Raw genomic sequence first — 18,528 nt, 5'->3', positions numbered from 1 at the left:
CTTTAATTATGGCTAGACTGAGTGTGTTAGTGGTTTTATGTAGTCTGAATCAAAGACAATCTGCTTCTTAGAAAAACACAGTTCTTTCAGCAAATAACCCAAAAACAAGATGTTGACATGCAGGTGGCAAAGACCCTCGTCGGTTGGATGGGTCAATAAGTTATTGGACGTTGACAGGCTGCTTCCTGTTTGCTACAGAAAGTCGATGTTAGTTTCTCTCAACCAGAACGTTATTCAACCTTAACCAACGATGTTTCTTTGGACCACAGTGACCTTAATTATTGGACCACTGAATTAGCATGTCTTGCTAAGTGCTTCTCGTGGTGCATTCATGTCGGTTCTCTCTCTAAATAATATAAAAGAGGAGTACAGTGTAGACCTGCTCTTTTTGTAAAGCGCCTTGAGATAACTTTGCGATTAACAAATGAAATGTTATTGATTGATTGTTGCTAAACACTGCAAATTCATTGTTTGATATAATTCTGTAGTTTGTTCTTTAAGTGAAAGTATTTGTATTCTACTATCTTGGCCAGGACTCACTCTCAATGGTGAAATAATTGAGCCATTTTGACCCCGTCCTCGCCCTCTCTCTCTGACCTTAACGAGTCATTGTTGTGCCTAAACAAATCTCAATTCGCCGATCAGAAAAAGAAAGTTTTCTTGTACAGTAAAAATGACAAATTCTGTCTTTCTTTGGAGGACTTGAAGTTGGAAATGAAGGAATAGTTTGCCAGAACTATGAAGCTATACATATATTATACAAAACATATTCTGTTTGTGACCTGGCTGCATTTGAACAGCCATAAACCACTGAGGTTTCGATACATCATCGTTGATTCTTGCTTTATTCCACTTATGTCAGTGTTCAAAGAAGCCTTATACAATGGTTGCATGATAAATTTAAATTATGGCCAATTTTTATCATACTAATAATAATAACTTTATTTATATAGCACCTTTAAAAACAAGAGTTTACAAAGTGCTTTGACAACGAAGCAAAGCAAAACAGGAAAACAAGCAAATCATAAAACCAGCAGATCACAAGAACAAGCAAAGCACAGAACCCAACAATAGGAGAACCCACACAACACGGCCAGGCCTGAGACCGAGGGGACAAAGCAAGACAAAGTAGATACAATAAATAGTAATAAAATACATAAAACCAAATAAAAGAGGAAATGAAGCAAAAGAAAAATAAGAGCTGTAAAAGCAACAAAATAATGATAAAACAATAAAAGGACATAAAAGAACTAAAAGAAAATAAAAAGATGATAAAGAGAGAATAAAGTGAAATAAAATGTTTGAAAAGAGATAAAAGCCAAAAAGAATAATCCTAAGAGAAACCAACACATTCTCCTCTCAGGTTACATTACTAAGGTACATTAATGTGTCAACGGCAATCTTTGGCATCTTCTCGACGCACAAGGCAGCGTCTGTAAATTTGTTTAAAGGTGCCTGTGCGAGTGTCTGTTCATAGTCAGACGTCATCATAGTTTCAAAGTCATGAAATCTACTAGTTTAGGAAGCACATCATGGTATCGGTAAAATAGTGACTCTATCTTGACTCTTTGCTTCACATGGGACTGAATCCCACCGTCTTCCCCGTCCTCTCCTTTCAGACCTGCCATATTTGATTTTCCAGCGGTTGGTCGTCCGTCGATTAAGAAGCCACACTCAGATAAGCAAGGCACATGAGGAGTAGATGGTAAAACTTGAGAATATATATAACGACACAGAGTTAGATGGAGTTTTTACATAAAAGGGAAGTGTTCAAAGGGACCCCGCACTCAGAAAGAGCTTGAACAGTAACAACAATGTGATAATTTGCTTCTGTTTAAACCCGGGAGGCCTATTAATGTTCTATTTACAGCATCAAGCGAGAGGAACTATTCCACAGTTAGCAGCAGGTCTCGACTGTCTCAGAGCTTGTTGTGAGAAATGTCTGCATACGTCTGCATATGAATAATGGGAAAACATGTAATTACATCACCGAGGCGCCTTGGGATACACCCTGCACTTGTGTTTAAATTAATTCTTCCGGTGCCCTCTGCTTGACATTTCTGAGAGGAGGCTGGAACCCCATCAAGCTTTCGCTGTTGAAACCCCCTCCCCATGGGGCGGTACAAGCCCAAAGCAGAATTTTTTTCCACCAGCTCATACCTGCTCTTTCCTGTACCGCACCTGTATCACAGCAACCCCCCCAAGGTGTCCTTCTCCCTGTTTACTGACAGACCGGAGGCCTCCGATGATTAATCACTGCTGAGACACGCTAGTTCACTAGTTAAAACAACAGCAGCTCCCAGCTCCTTCACCTCCACCAAGGTTAATTAGCATCAGTGTCTCACTCTTAATTACATTACCAGTTTCCAAGGAGCAGATAAGAGTAATCGTGAAGATCTCTGACTGAGTTGATTGCTTTTTGCTAATTTACAAATGAGGATCAGCTTAAGAAAACACTCAGTTAATAAACAGGCAACTGTCGGTTTAAACTCTTGGTGGGTATAATTCAGTAAGTGATAGCAATCAGATTAACAACTTTACTTCACTCTGCAAATCCCTGATTTTAGCTCTTCAAAGTCGAGGTGAAATGAAAAATGTCATTTTAATCCTTTTAGATCACATCCCCGGTAACATTGTGCATCTATTTGACAAAATCCATTTCTTCGTATTCTTATATCAAATCCTTTTTTCTTCCTGTAAAACAAAATATCACCAGTGCTTACGTAAGTTAGGACCAACCAATAATATCATGACATCCACCTGTCAATCAATCTGCAGCATTTAGCCACAGAGCGCCAAGAACGCTCGCTCAGTTAGCTAGCTACTGCGCTGTGGAGAACGTCTGTCTACGCCCACTTCTCAGCGATCAAATCAAACCCCTCTAATGATATGTCCCGCCTGAACGTCCCGTTTCACTCGGAAATACGTCACGATACGGACGCTAGATACTCTCGAAATGCTGTTTCAGCTCGACTTTAACTATGCTAGCTGTGTCGTTCCAGAGTTGGTCTGTAGATCCACCAATTTAGACAATGAAATGTAACTATTGGACGGACATTCATGGTCCCCAGAGGATTAAATATACACTGTGTCAGTTCTTACACTTGCTGTAAGTAACTGGATGACAAAAAGGTGATAATGGGAGGCTGGACACATTTCGCCCTCAGTGGTCACGAAGGTTGGGACAAAATAGCGATATGGCAATATATCCTCGTCCTGACTCGTGCAACACATTTATCGATAGGCTGGCGACTCCTCGCAGTGGCGCTTGTGACATGACTGACGGTAGCTGATTGGAAATTAATTGGCTAAAGAAGACGTTAATCAGATATTGTGATGTATCATTATACTGTATGATTGTCTTGTAATATATAAATTATTGCAGAATCTCTGTGTCGTGATATTATCGTTATCGTGGGTCACGTATCAAATTGTATCGTATCGTGAGGTACCCTGTGATTCCCTCCCTCAATTGTCACCATCTTGGCTACATAAAGGAAGGATAGGACACATCACCAGCGAAGATGGCAGCGTAATTTCTACCTGGTGCACACAAGCAAATAAAACTGGATGTATGTTAATTATAATTCATTTGTAAACCAATTGAAGTCAATAAAAAGAAGAAAGAACAGAAGCCACAATAGCAAAGACACTAAAAACAAAAACAAAGTACGAGACTTACCGTTAAATAAAATATGTAAGAGAAAGTTAAAAAAAAAAAGAAATAATAAGAGATCATAGGTTAAAAGCAGATTTAAACAGGTGGGTTTTGAGTGCAGTTTTAAAGGAAGGAAGTGAGGGAGAGTTGGTGAGAGGTGTTGGGGGAGACGGTTCAAGAGGGAGGGGGCAGCAATGGAAAAGGCTCTGGCCCCCCAGGTCCGGTGTTTGGTTCGGGTGAGAGGGGTGAGGAGGTTGGCATCAGTAGATCTTAGAAGAAGGTAGTTTTGGCGTTGGAGTTGACGTGATGTTCAAAGGAGAGAGATTGATCGAAAATGACACCAATGTTGCGGATGTGGGTGGAAGCAGGAACAGTGGAGCCATCAATACAAAGGGCGAAGTCGGGGCAGGATGTGATGAGTGATTTGGGACCGATGATGAGGATTTGTGATTTGTTGCTGTTTGTGAAAGTTTGCTTGCATCCAGGTCGATGTCCATAAGGCAGTTTGTGATGGTGGAGTGAGTGGAAAATGGGGGCCATGGCCGCGTATGATGTGACCAAGGGGAAGCATGTAAACGATAAAGCGGAGGGGACCGAGCACTGAGCCTTGGGGGATGCCTTGAGAGAGAGAGGGGATGTTTTAGAGATCAAGTCAACAAAAAACAGTTAGTCGCAAGTTGAGTCGCATCAGTAATGTCTCGTAGTGTTGGGAATTACGGCTCTTTGAAGGGACTGATGTCTCCGTGATAGGTGCAGTAAACAAGTCCGGGCAGGTCTCCCTCACTGCCTTGTTTCGGGAGGTTGCGCTGAGTCATGCTGCATTCAGGTGCGCTCAGAAACATGAGTGATCAGACACGTGACCTTTTCTTATAGTGGGCGGTTATAATGTTGCACACAGTTGGCGCTATGTTGTGGCAACGTGATCCCGCTGTATTTGGGAACAACTATAAAAAGAACGTCTCTCACGTACGACTCGGTTCCCGTCGTTCGCACCAAAGAGCCGTATAAATGAATCGGATCATTCACAAGTTTTCCTCTACCTTGCAACAAGATTACTTTGCAATTGTTGCGGATACTTGTGGTTCTTATCTGCTGACATCTAGCATCATGGACGGGTCAAGCATTCTTACATCTTATAACAGTTTAGTTTTCTTTACGTCCCAGCTTCTCAGAGATGCTGGCTCGTCTCCAGACTATCAGTGCTGTTTTCACTGCGGCTATTCAGTCAGCCTTGATGGGAAAAGCCCTCTCTCTCATCAAGGTACTCCTAATCTGTCCACTTCACCTCCCCTGAGGAGCACTGAAGGAGAAAGCTAAACCATTTTCAAACTGAAGAAATTCATTCTCATTTACTTTGATGACTCAGTAAGTCTACATTTGACATTCATCATACTGAACTTAATTGTCTGGAAACTGTAATTATGACTGGATATAGTTAATTGCCCATTAATTAGAGTATCATTGCTACCAGCAGCCCTCCCCCCGTGCCTTCATGTGACCCCTGAGGGCGCTTACACAGGAACAGAAAATCACTTCCCTGCGATCAGAAGCAGCCGACGGAGCCGACTTCTGCAACCTTATACAGGAATCTCAGGAAAATGCGACTCCAACAGCTGCCTGCTCTAAAAATAGACCTTCCTGGTTCCAGCACTGTGCATATGAGATTGTCATATCACTACCTCTTCCCATAACAATTAATCAAGTGTAGCTGAGCTATCCTCAAATGATGTTAGCCTTTCACCAAACATCAGACTGGCTGGCAATATTGTGTGGAAATTGCCTTTTGAGGAATGGCTGTTTCCCCCGCTACAATATCCAAGTTTGTCCTGAGAGAACACGAGAAGGCTTTTCTTTCTGCAGCAGCAATGTGCCAACTGGTTCTTGGAGTAATTTCAATCGAGGAGGCCCTGTTCAACTGTTATTTTAGGCTGAAGGATACGTGCGTGCAGGCGGCTTCTGGAGTGGATAAAACACAAATGAATCAGCGCTCAACGGACGGAAATGTTGAACCCAAATGCCCGCTTTGATCCGCCGACGCAATTTAGTTTAAATTGAAACGTCTCGGCTGTCATGTCCACGAAGCACTCTCTCACAAATGTATATTTTTCAAATGGATTTCATAGTGGAAAAGCACTCTGAGGCCATTCTTTGTAAAATCTTACATTCATACAAAATACATGTGGAAATGGAAAGCACTTCATAACAGAACACAGAAAATCATTGGTACTTTAAGAGCTGCAAAATTGCAACAATCTACGAAAACCATAAAGCAGAGCCGTCACAACGATGGATTCTAATAAGCATGTACATACAATCACTATCATTCAATGCTTTTCTGAGCTGCGTTGATGTTTGAGCAGCTAAACAACAGTAAACTGTAACAGACAGCAGCTCGGGACACACGTGTGGTTTTTCTATCTCTACCTGACCCGACCTCACAAAAGTCTGTGACTGCGGTTCTTAATTTGGTGGTCATTTAATTTAAAAGCTGTTTCTAATTAAGATGTGGCTCTTTGCCTGTTAATTAACTGCCAACTCACTGAGGGTTTATTCATTAGTCCTGCTGCAAGTGAACCTTTGGTTTTTCTATCCGAAATCAAAGCTAAATTTGGGCCTTGTGAGGACTCTTTGCACTTTAAACACGGTTAAAAAACACTAGGCAGGTTTTGTTTTGGGGTCTAATTGCTAATAAATCTTATAAAAGGGCCAAAACTAGATATGCATGTCTATCTTCAATAAAATAAGAAGAAGAAAAATGTGAAAAGAAACAGCTAACAAGTCTATAATTTCATGTTTCACAGTTAAATAGTGCAAAAAAGAAAGGACTATTTTTAGCTGCAGGTTTATTGCACTACAGTTAGTATTTAGGGCAGCAGGAACACGTCACCCTGTGCATTGTGTGGCTCACTGATGTGTTTTTGGACCACATGGTGGTTTAAAGGAATAACACATGGGGCTTTGGCCACATGGACGAGCTTTCAGTTGGATCTATTCTATTTTTCTGTTTAAAGGTTTAATAAGTCGGATCTTCCTAGAAACATAAAATACAGACTTTTACTAATATGATATAAATCATCACTTCTGGGCCTCTATACATGTGTGTTGGTGAGTGTGTGTGCAGACCATGTGAGAGCCTTCACTCTGCATCTGTTCTGTTGTTTTGCTTTGCATGGGACGTTTTCAGGAGGGGTGCTGTTGTAGTTCCCTGAGCCAATCACAGCATACAGGTGAGTGTGGGAGTGGTTCAAATTAGCAACTGGGCCCCATTCAGACCGGCAAACATGGCGAAAGAGTGATGCAGAGTTGGCCTTCTTTCTGTTGGACAGGTACCTGCCTGAGGAGATGAGGCGTGCAGAGTCAGTCACTTCTTTTAGATCTTAAAACTCACTTTTACAGACTTGCTTTTATGTAATGTTTACCTTTTTAAATGCATTTTGAAAATGTGTTTTATGCATTCATCTGTTCCTATTCCTACCATCATTTATGGCTTTTATTTTATTTATTTATCAACATTTTTATTTTTTTATTTATCTCTTAATTATACCAACCTTTTTTTTTATCTCTCTTCCTCTGATGTGATTTTTATTTTCATGTTCATTTTTAGTGTCTTTTTTTATAACCTTGGTGTTTGACTTGAGTTCTTTCCTTTTGATAAGATTTACTCTCTGTTTGGCCTCATTGTTGAAAGTTCTTTAATCTGTTTTGTATTCCATAATCTTCCTGTGTTCCTGCCTTTGCTTTGTCTGTCAAAGCACTTTGTAAACATTCTGTTTTTAAATGTGGTGGTTATTAATACATTTATTTTCACGCTTTTCATGATACTCAAAGGTACTTTACATTTTAAAACAACTAAGAAACATAATAAGAACAGAAACACAATAAGAGAAAGCTCTGTCACCCCAGGTTCGGTGCTTGGTTCTGAGTGGTGGAGAGAGGAGGTTTGCATCAGAGGAGCAGAGGCTGCGGGAGGGAGTGTGGCGGTGGAGCCGGTCTGTGAGGTATGAAGGGTTATGGAGGGCTCTGTGGGTGAGAAGGAGGACTTTGAACTGGATGCGTTGTGGAACAGGGAGCCAGTGGAGGTTCTGGAGGACGGGGGTGATGTGTTCACGGGAGCGGGTGAGGAGGCGGGCAGCAGAGTTCTGGATGTGTTTGAGTTTATTGAGGACTTTGGAGGATGAAGCACAGGATGCTGTTACAGTCGTCGATTCTGGATGTGATGAAAGCATGGATCAGAGTTTCTGCAGCAGAGAGAGTGATGTTAGCTTAGCTTAGCACAAATACTAGATTCAATGGGGAAACGGCTAGCTGGAGTCCATCCATCTATTATCTATACCGCTTATCCTGTTCAGGGTCGTGCTGGGCTGGAGCCTATCCCAGCTGTCATTGCACGAGAGGCTGACTACAGCCTGGACTGATCGCCAATCACAGGGCTGACACATGGAGACAGTCAACCTTTCACGCTCACACTCACACCTACGGGCGGTTTTAGAGTCACCAATGAACCTAACAAGCATGTCTTTGGACTGTGGGAGGAAGCCGGAGTACCCGGAGGGAACCTGCATGTTAGCACGGGGAGAACATGCAGACTCCACACGGAAAGGCCCACGTTTTCCGAACCTGGATTCAGGGCGTTTTCACATGAGGTACGATTGCTTCGCACCGTGCCTGAGTACGGTTGCCCCCACCTCTCCTCTCCCCTGCCGGTCAGCGTTCACATGAGTAATTTCGTTCAGTACCCGAGTACACTTGTGATAGGACTCCAAAGCAGAAGGTGGGGAACAAAGAGAAGACAAAGAGGAGCGTCATCAATTACACGACATTGTTTATCTTGTCGTTCTAGTGTCGAAAAGCGTGCAAATTACATGTTCCCAAGCCCGTACAATGGAGCCGACGCACTATGCCCACTATTATCCATTTTGGAGAAAATCTTAAGAACGACTCTCTCACCTACGCAGTGTGTTGCGCGCATACGCGGAATTCGGAGGAGACGTTATAAAAAGCAGTCCACTTGGTTTGGTACAGCAGCTTTCACACCTGATGCATGCCGTACCCGAGTACACATGAACCATACTCGAGACCACCTTTCCAAGTGGACTTCGTTGATCCGTGACCGAGTACGGTAGTGTTCACACTTATCAAAGGAACCGGACTTTGGGGTCAAGTGTACTCGGATCCGGGTCCCTAATGTGAAAGCCCCCTCAGACTAGGAACCTTCTAGCTATGAGGCGTCAGCGCTAACCACTGCCTCCCAGCACCTCATTCATCACCTCTCTGTAGTTTAATCCCTACAACTAATTTAAGTGTAAAAACGACAGGTTGTGGTTTTACTGGTTTTATCAGGGATTATTTCTTCCCAGGCATCCAGGACAGGAAGTCACTCCTGTGAGGGAAGCCATGTTTTCCCACCAGTTTACAGATGTTACCAGCTGTTGGCTGTAGCTTCTTATTTGCTGTGCGGACATACGATCGGTACTGATATTATAATTAAACTCTCTGCAAGAAAGTGTCATTCGCCAGATCTTTTTGAAGCCACAGCTCCCAGCACATGTCACCCAGCAGTGCATTGTTATAAACTACCTAAATCTTCACCAAAGGTCATTTTGCTTTCATGTGTGTGGAGGTCATTTATAAGTAAACTGGGTGTCTAACTGTATTTAGAGATTTTTTCCTTCTCTTTGTCTCCATCCCCTGCAGCCTTAAAACATCTTTTCGGCATAATTAAGTGTGCAGGGCTGATGCATATTTAACATTTCCACACATCTTAAAAAGGAAACACGGAGTGAAAAAAGCAAATCAAAGGAAACACGAGTGAGGCTGTCAGATCTGCTGTGACGCTCGGTAATTGAGATGCATCAAGATGTCTGTGGAAATGATCTGTCAGAGATTGGATACGGAGGTATTGTATCACAAAGGGACAAGGTGAAATCCACATCTCCCCCTGATTTGGTTCATGAATGCACCGAGGTGTCTTGGCAGTCAGCAATATTCCATCTAAATGAGTTTGCTCTCCTCTCTGGGAAGCCAAATCTATAAAGCAGCTACTTTGGCATTTAGAAAATCCATTTACCATGATTGAAACTATCCAAGTGAAACCACTACAGTCAGTCTTTTCATTCTCAAGAGCCAGGACATCTCACATGTGATTTTTTCAAAGACATTGAAAAGAGAAGCGATCTCCATATCAATATAAAAAATGACATCCTTACTATTATGCCAGCAGAGTACTGGATGAATATACAAGTGCACATGGGACTGCAAGAGCGACAGTGCGGGTTTAAGCACATGAAGCGGTGCATGTGTTGCCACAGCAAGGTTTATTCAGCAGGGGACTGACTCTATAATCACATTTCTTTTCGGCATGCATTACCTCCTGCACGCGTTACTTTATTATTGCTGCAGGTTTACAGGCGTCTTGCTACAAAGCCCAGATTATCAGACATGTGAAAGTACAGGTGTTTGAAGAAAATATTGGTATGTTTTTAAAGGTCTACCTGGATTTGAAGTTCCAATACACAATGAAGTTCTACTTTTCAATGAAGAAACTATTTGTGGATGTTCTCTGCAGAGCTGTGTTTAATGGTATGCTATTATCAGCGAGCTAGCAGACAGAACGTTTGAATAGGTGCTGTCACTCTGCATGTTTACCTGCTTGTTTCTCTTTGTCATATTATCACATGAACTTTGCACATTCTGTTATTGCTCCAAGGTTGTCAAATATGGCAGCTTGTTGAGGCTCAAGGCTTTAAAATATGACGCTGTCTATAACTTAATGTGCAGAGGACTTTCTTCCTGCAGACTGGGGTTGGGTAACACTTACTACTTAGGTTACGGTTTGCCCTCATTTACACAGCATTACATCAAAACTACACAAAAGGCTAAGAGTAGTCTTAAAGATATAATCTAAAAGATTTTAATTTAAAAAAAAGTCTGTTAAGTCTCTATCTATCGCCGAATGAGGTAACACAATGGTGACTGAGCCTATGGCCCGCTGATGAAAGCCTTTGCATTTGCAGTATTACAGACTGGGTGTCTGGTGCGACTTGCACGGAACAAATCTCAAGCGGCGCCCAGTTAGTGACGTGTTTTCCATCAGCCAGCAGTGGTTGGTCTGCCAGAGAGGGTAGGCGGAGCTAAGCGGCTGCTTTTCCGCTCTCTGCAAGTGTTGCGAGTAAACAGTAATCTACTATGGCTGAACAAACAAAGAAAAGATGGATGAATACAGATACAACTTCAACAAGAAGTGTCTGAAAAGGAAAGCGACTGTCAGCCAGGAAAATCAAGAGTTACAACCGGAGCCAACCATGGACGTCACACATGCAGCACTGTCTGGATATCTGGGAAGTGTGCTCCTGCAATCACCGTTTATCGCCATAGGTGCTGCCAAAGAGAACAGAACCGAGATCTTCGGGATTAGCACTTTAATAAAAATGGCCGTTTGATTATGATCAGTGACGTGCAAACTGAGTGCAGTCAAACGGTAATTTTCAGGCAGTTTTAAACTCAAACTAAAGGTCAATTAAGAGTCCTTACCAAGACGAAACTAAAGTAATGAAACACAGTGACTCACAGTGCACGAGTTGTTATAAAGGTCAACACTTGACCAGTCTGAATGTTTTATAAAGGTCTCTTTGATGACGGCTTCTTTACCCTCTAAGTTTCTCCCGTCTTCGTCAAGTGTTTACTTCTTTCAAAGGAAAGTAAACAGAGTCCTCTGGCTGTTAGCACAGCTCAAATGTAATCAATTAGCAGTGGTAAATAGAATACGAGGGGCTTTTGCTGATCTGCAGCGTGATTAATGTGTGTTCGCTCCAAGTCACTCATAATATATAATTACGATGAAACCAGAAAGTGTTTTACCTGCAGACGTGTTTTGTCATAATCCTTTTCTCACAGGACGTTTCTGAATTCCATAACACCGTAAAGAGTGTGACGAAGAGAGAGAGACACAGCGATAAAGAGCTTAAGCTATACTATCTCCATTCTGCATATCTCCGAGTGAGTTTTACTACGACTGTGCAGCAGAATGCAGCACTACTCTCTGCTCCTGTAGGCTGAAGACTTGAGCCTCAAGACTTTAAAGCAATCCAGGAAATTTCTCTCTCTCCGTTCTCCTCCCTCGGGGCAGCAGTAGCTCCGTCCGTGGGGACTTTGTTAGTGAACGGGAGGACGGCCAGTTAAAGTCCAGCGCAGAGTGTGGACTCGTAGCTGTGGAGCTGTAGGTTCACGAGAATAAGAAAATAGTTGGAAAGAAATATTTCCCTAGTGGGATTAATTACATCCGTCTTCTTCTATTTCAAAATTGAATTGTAAAATGGCCGAACTGGGCTGCACCACACATTTATTATTCTGTGTGTACGTTCCTGTTTACTAACGAATACTGTTACGATAGTCTCAAACTAGTTAGCTTAATAATTAATCAGATCTTAGCCTGTATAGTTACACCTGACAGTCCGCCTACTGGACGTAAACATTGACTCACAGCTCATCTCTGTTAAATAACTTGCTTTGTGCATCACTGTGGTGCAGTTGGCCCAGTTATATTAAAGTTAGAACTAGGCCGAGTGTGAAGACGGATCAGGTGCAGCTGGCACCGTTTCAAATGCCCCATGCTGGCCAGTTCGATGTTGCCCAGCAAGGGGCAAGCTGTCGCTGCCATTACATATCTTGTGTCCCATCCAATAATGTTACCTTCACCTGTAGAGCAACATGCAAAGCCATGAATGCGAATAGACAGACTGTGGCAATTGTTCAGGCAGGGTGACTATTGTCCGTCCAAGTCAGTCGCAACGTGTTTCTAACAGACGAGCTTGAAATATGTTCGTCTTTCCTCCATGTGTTGCTATCTTTACGTTTTATTACGACACACAAACTGCTGCCAAAATAAACATCCCTAAACTGTAAATACAAGCTGTTTCAAATGCACGTCCAAAGCTAAATAAATATTCATATATACACTTCAAATGCAGCTTTGTTTCGCACATTGCGTTCGCTCACAGCTGTTGCTGGACTTTCTATTGATCATCATGAAGCTCTGAGTAACTGGAGACACTTCCCCCTGTCAGGAGGGAGAACACAGATCTGTCTTTTCATTACCGCACACATGCATATTCATATCCAGTTTCTATATATAGCATGATTAAGCGCTGATGCAATTTATTAGCTTATTAAAACATAAAATCAACGCAGGCAGGGGTGCTGAAGGCGGCCCTGCTAGCATGTTGAACATATCAGCCTTCAGAGGCTGAGTCCTTCAGGGCTTTTCTCCTTTAATGTGCTCCCACAGTTTCCTCTCAGCTCCGTCTCTCTCTCATTTATTCTTTCCTGCACTGTTTTTTCTGGCCTGGAATTCTCCCGGTGTTCCCGATGGCCCGGGCCGGACCGGTGTATAATGAGGGAAGAACAGTGTTTCTCAGACCCAACGAGGTGAATAGAAATGCTGCGTTAAGACCATAAGGAATAAAAAATTCAACACAACCATTTTTTTTTTCTTATATCACAAGCAAAGGCAGGAAAGATCGGGAGGCGGTGAGTCTGACCAGGTTACAGTCAGGATTTATGCTGGCTATAAAGGAAGGACGCGAAGGAGTGAACTGTTGATCATGAAATACAAGCTTACTTTAAATCAGCGTGTCCTTCACAGGCTAAATATAGTCTTGTTTTTGTCCTTATCCCACCACAATATTCTTAGTTATGTTTACATGGCCCATAAAAATGAATATCTACTAGTATTTATGTCAACACGCGCCCGTCCACAATGAGAGGCCCCAGAAACTCACTTGTTTACGTCCTCTAAAAGGTCAGTGTTGATGCAATAATTGCGTGTTTTGAAAACCTTCAGTGTTTAATTGAATTTAAAAGTAGGTTTGCTTGTCCTTGAGAGCAGAAATGTGGGCTTTTCTATTAAGATGCATCTTTGAAAACTGTTGATTAGACTGCTAATTGTTTTATGACGCACAGAGCTGACCGTAAACAGGCTGTGGCGCAAGTTCCTCTGACGATCCCAATTCGAATGCGCTGTACAGGTGACCAGAGAAAGGCCCACAGTGAATATTATCAACACATCCCACAGCTCTTAATAAGTAAGTGCTACATCTGGAAAAAGCACAACTCTGAAAATGCATAATTTGCTGTTTGCATGACTCATATGAAATTGAATAAGTTGTCATTTTCTGCAAAAAGTAAGTAAGTGTAGTAATTAAGAGGAGACATCGTTGGCCTCCTTTTCAGGGAATTTAAAGCACCACTAAAAGGAATATATATATTCTACAGCAACTGCACATCAATAGTTACCATACACAAAACTTTCTTTGAAAATGTTCATCTATCAAACTAAATGCCCGCCTTTAGAAAATGCATGCATGCATTTATTCAATTATAGACTGAAAGCTATATATTTCCTTCCCCGTATCTTTCTAAGTACTCTCACCAGCTGGGCTTCGTGAAACATATGAGGACGTTTCTGGTGATTATCTGTCCTTCGAGCAGAGGTGATAACAGGCATGTAATTCCTCAAAGCATGAATCTCTCTCTGACACCGAGCAACCCAACTTTAAATGAGATTCTGTTTTTAGGGGCAAACTGTGCTGCATGCAGCGCATGCTTAAGCCCGGAAGGCTTAAATACATCACCATATATTTAAATCCGATTCAAACTATTTACTGACGGGGGAATCCAAGTTCAAACAGGTATTTTGTTTACTGAGATTTACTGAGAAGTGCTATAAGAGCTATTGTGGCTGAGCTTCCATTTTCTCCTCCTTGTAAGACTTGTGCTGCTGCTAATAGTTATTTCTATTATTACTGCATTAAAATCCAGAATGAACAAATGCAGCTAAATCGGATGAGAGCAAAGCAAGCAGACATTTTCACGTACAGTTTCTCTTCGAGGTTCGAGGATTACCCGAATCAATTCGGCCATTGTGACTTGAAAGACGGCCACGTTTTTCAAATGTCATTTTCTTTTAGAAGCACAAAAAAGGTTCTTCACACCTCCATTGTGCCGGAGTGACGGAAGAAATCAAGGAGACAAAGCAACAACAACAAAAAATCAGCATGGTTTCATACACACGCCAGGCGTAACTGAGAGAATGTGTTGGTTGTTATGTGAGTTAAGTAACCCTTTCAAGGGGAGCAAGAGACCCAACAGCTGCAGCAGCCAGATTAACTCACACACAGTACATGACTCCTCTGCTAGTAAATTGGATTAGTAATTGCAACTTTCGCTCTGACAGGAAAAGTACATGACAGCTCTGAGCTCCTAATAACCCTTCAAAGTGCCCTTAGTGGATTAAGTACTAAATATGGCAGATGAAACGGAAGCTGACAGCCTCCTTTCTCTCATTGGCTGCGGAGGAGTCATCACTCATTCACACTTTTGTTACACAAAGAGGAACTTCCTTTAGAAGCAGGCCACATTTAATTTACAGACCACATGACCTTCAATCTGACCTTTGCAAAACTCTTGGCTCAATCTCTCATTAACCACGACGCACAAATCTCTGAACTTGACTCAATTAAAACTATAACTAACTCAATGGCAACACGTTCCAATCTGCAACTCGTCAAACAAGGAAGCTTCAGTGGCCCTATGCTTCAAAATATGACAATCTGGGTACCCCTCAAATGTGCTAAGTGCTGTCAAGCTTTCAGAGCAAAGTGGTCAAGTAGGGGTTAAAAAATTGGCCAGTTGGACCTTCAAAATAAAGCTTGCTAACAAACTTTTAATATTGTATTTGTTTTGGATGTGCACAATCGTCGGTCACAGTTTGGTTAGGGTTTAGGCACCAAAGCATGTTGGTTTGGTATTTAACTTAAAGTTGTAATCTCTAAGAGCTCAGTTTTGTTCTCTTTGGCGGCACCTATGGCGATAAACGGTAACTGTGGGAGCACACTTCCCAGATATCCAGACAGTGCTGCATGTGTGACGTCCACGGTTGGCTCCGGTTGTAACTCTTGATTTTCCTGGCTGACGGTCGCTTTCCTTTTCAGACAGTTTGCTTCATCTGAGCGTCGAGTTTGTTTCTTCTTCTTTGGATTTTCACTTCTTGTTGAAGTTGTATCTGTAGTCATCCATCTTTTCTTTGTTTGTTCAGCCATAGTAGATTACTGTTTACTCGCAACACTTGCAGAGAGCGTAAAAGCAGCCGCTTAGCTCCGCCTACCCTCTCTGGCAGACCGACCACTGCTGGCTGATGGAGAACACGTCACTAACTGGGCGCCACTTGTGATTTTTGAACCCTAGTCTCCTAGATAAGCAATGTGGTTTCCTTCCATGAAATCAAAGGACACAAAGGAAACTGGACCCATATGCAGATAGTGACCAGGCAGGACAGCAGGCAGAAAACAAGAGATATTTAATGACAGAACAAAACAAAACGGATTAGATTAAAAAATAGAACAGGCTCAGATTCACCATCCGGGAAAACGAACACGTTCGTACAATGAACTCGCAGAAAACAAAGAAAGGCGGCCGGCTATTTGCTGCTGAGCAGAAAATGAACAACAGGTGTGTTGGTAGGAGAGTCCGGGCTGGTGAACAGGTGAAACTAATGAGGGCAATCAAACCAGAAGGAAGTAAAACAACACGTGACACACATGGGGCCAGAACTTAGAAAATTAAACAGGAAACACTCAAATCAAACTCAGGCCGTTTTCCATTCATCGCCCCCGATCAATAACGCGACTTCAGCTGCATATAGAAAACTGTATGGGACAAATATTGGCAGTGGTTTACCTACCCTCTTTAAGATACAGGAAGAACAGGAAAGTCAAAAGTGTGTAAAGTGAAATTTCTCATGTTAAAGTAACGAGAATGATCTGACACTTGGTTTTAAAACTGTTTCATCACACACAGATAAAGGTGCACATGTCGATTACACGTTAATGTGTGACTCAAGGGTGTTAAGGCAAAATTTGGTAGTGAGAGTTGAGAGATGACAACTTTGAGCTGAAGTTAAGATGCGGACAAAGTGAAGAATAACAAAGATATTTGTGTGTCGTGTGAAGTTCAGCAGAACTGGATATAAAAGAAACTTACAGGTGAGGTGAGGTGGGTGGTTGGCTCTATCGGTGGCCTCATGAAACAGGCATGTTTACCTGAATGAAATGTGAATTAGCGCAATTAAAATGTACATGTGATGATGCTATCATAGCCTAAACATGCTAACTGGAAACGGCAGGTCTTTTAAGCGTCACATTTTCCTTGCTTGTGAACAGCTGTGTGTATGGAGCTCTGAGAGAGATGATTTTATTATTGTTACAGGTATTAAAGGGCGAGAACTTTCTTCCTTAGCCTTTCCAAAACAAAAAATACAAATGGCAAAAGATAGGTCTTGATAAAACAGCGTTTATCTGCTCTAACGTAAACTGCAACCGTTAGCATGTCAGGCTAACTAGCAACTATTACCAAAGGTAGCAGGGCTTTGGGTGGTGATGGTTGAGACTCTTGCTTTTTTTGCTGCCAATGACGTGAAGCTTCATCAATGTTAGGACAGGAACCCCAGGAGTCTGGAAGCTGGCGGTCCTGGAGTGAACCTGGCAAGCAGTTAATTGTCACTTTCAGCTGAATCTTCCAGGACGTCCTGGAGGTGAAGGCGGCGATGGGAATTGTAGTGGGACCTGGAAAGACATAATGACAGAATTGCGATATTTAAAGACGGATGCCCAGGGACTGATTGGCTCAAGGGACATTCGAGACCTTGTAATGAATGTAAGGAGTTTGACGGCTGTGGAGGATGTAGGAGACGATCCGCCATGCAGGAATAAAGGCAGAAGATGAGAGAAAGATGTTCGTATTGAACTCTCGCCAAAGCCTTACCTTACAGCTGAATGCGTAGGCGTCGAACAGCTTGGCATCTTTAAATTAACACATCCCTCTCCCACACCTTTCTGCTCCTCACGGGGTTGTCAAATTCATGTTGTGCATGTAATCCATATAGGCTGGTCTCGTTCCTCAGGTGTATTTGGACTCCATGAGTGTTCGGCTCAGACAGACTTTCTGTTTGTTGTCTTGCTGGGTGAGACACAATATACAGTATAGCTGCTGTAGTTTAAAGCTCATCTGGATCAAATGAAGTTTATGGATGTGAGATTTCTCAGCTGCTTCCTGTAACTACGTTTCACGGCTGGAGATAACAGGTATCATGAAGGTGGTTGTGAACTTTCTCTGTGTCTGCCAGGTTTTCTGCTTCAGGCTGCACACTCACAGAAGAAGAGGTGTTTTACGAATCATGTGACGCTTCTTCAGCACCAAAAGGAGCGATCATTGGCTGTCTGCTTCAGGCAGACTGGTTAAATGAGAAGTGATGATATAAAGTAATCTGCAGATGAAGTGTCCTCATTGTTCTTTTAATGTATGGATGATCTGCTGAAGTGTTAATTTTACCTGAAGCGAACCGGTAAAAGCTAGAAGAGAGAGGCTGGAGGGGGGGGGTCTATTTTCTCGAGAGAAAATGTTTTGACCAAATGTAAAATGTGACTTTTTATCGACTAAAACTGGACTAAAACTATAAAGGGTAAACATGACTAAAATGTGACTAAAACTCCTAAACATTTTCGTCTGAAGACGAAGACTCAGGGCGGGTTCACACCAGCCTTGTGTAGTCCGAACCCTGGAGCGTTTGTCCCCTCGGTGCGGTTCGTTTAGGTCGTTGTGAACGCCGGAATGAAACTCTGGTGCGGACCAAACAACCGGACCATGATCTGCTAGAAAAGACGGGTCTCGGTTTCCCAACGAACCACGGTCCGGTTTGATTCTGGTGAGAACGTTAACGGACTTAAAGCAGGACCAAATACGGGAAACAAACCATAAAACATTGCATTGTAGTTTACGGGTGCTGACGTTTGCAGAGACACGCAGCGAGATGAGCAGAG

The sequence above is a fragment of the Semicossyphus pulcher genome, unplaced genomic scaffold (assembly GCF_022749685.1).
Source record: "Semicossyphus pulcher isolate SPU_LCO1_2020_fin unplaced genomic scaffold, fSemPul1.0.p SCAF_15, whole genome shotgun sequence".
In the NCBI taxonomy this organism is placed as follows: Eukaryota; Metazoa; Chordata; class Actinopteri; order Labriformes; family Labridae; genus Semicossyphus; species Semicossyphus pulcher.
This window is presented reverse-complemented; position numbering follows the sequence as displayed.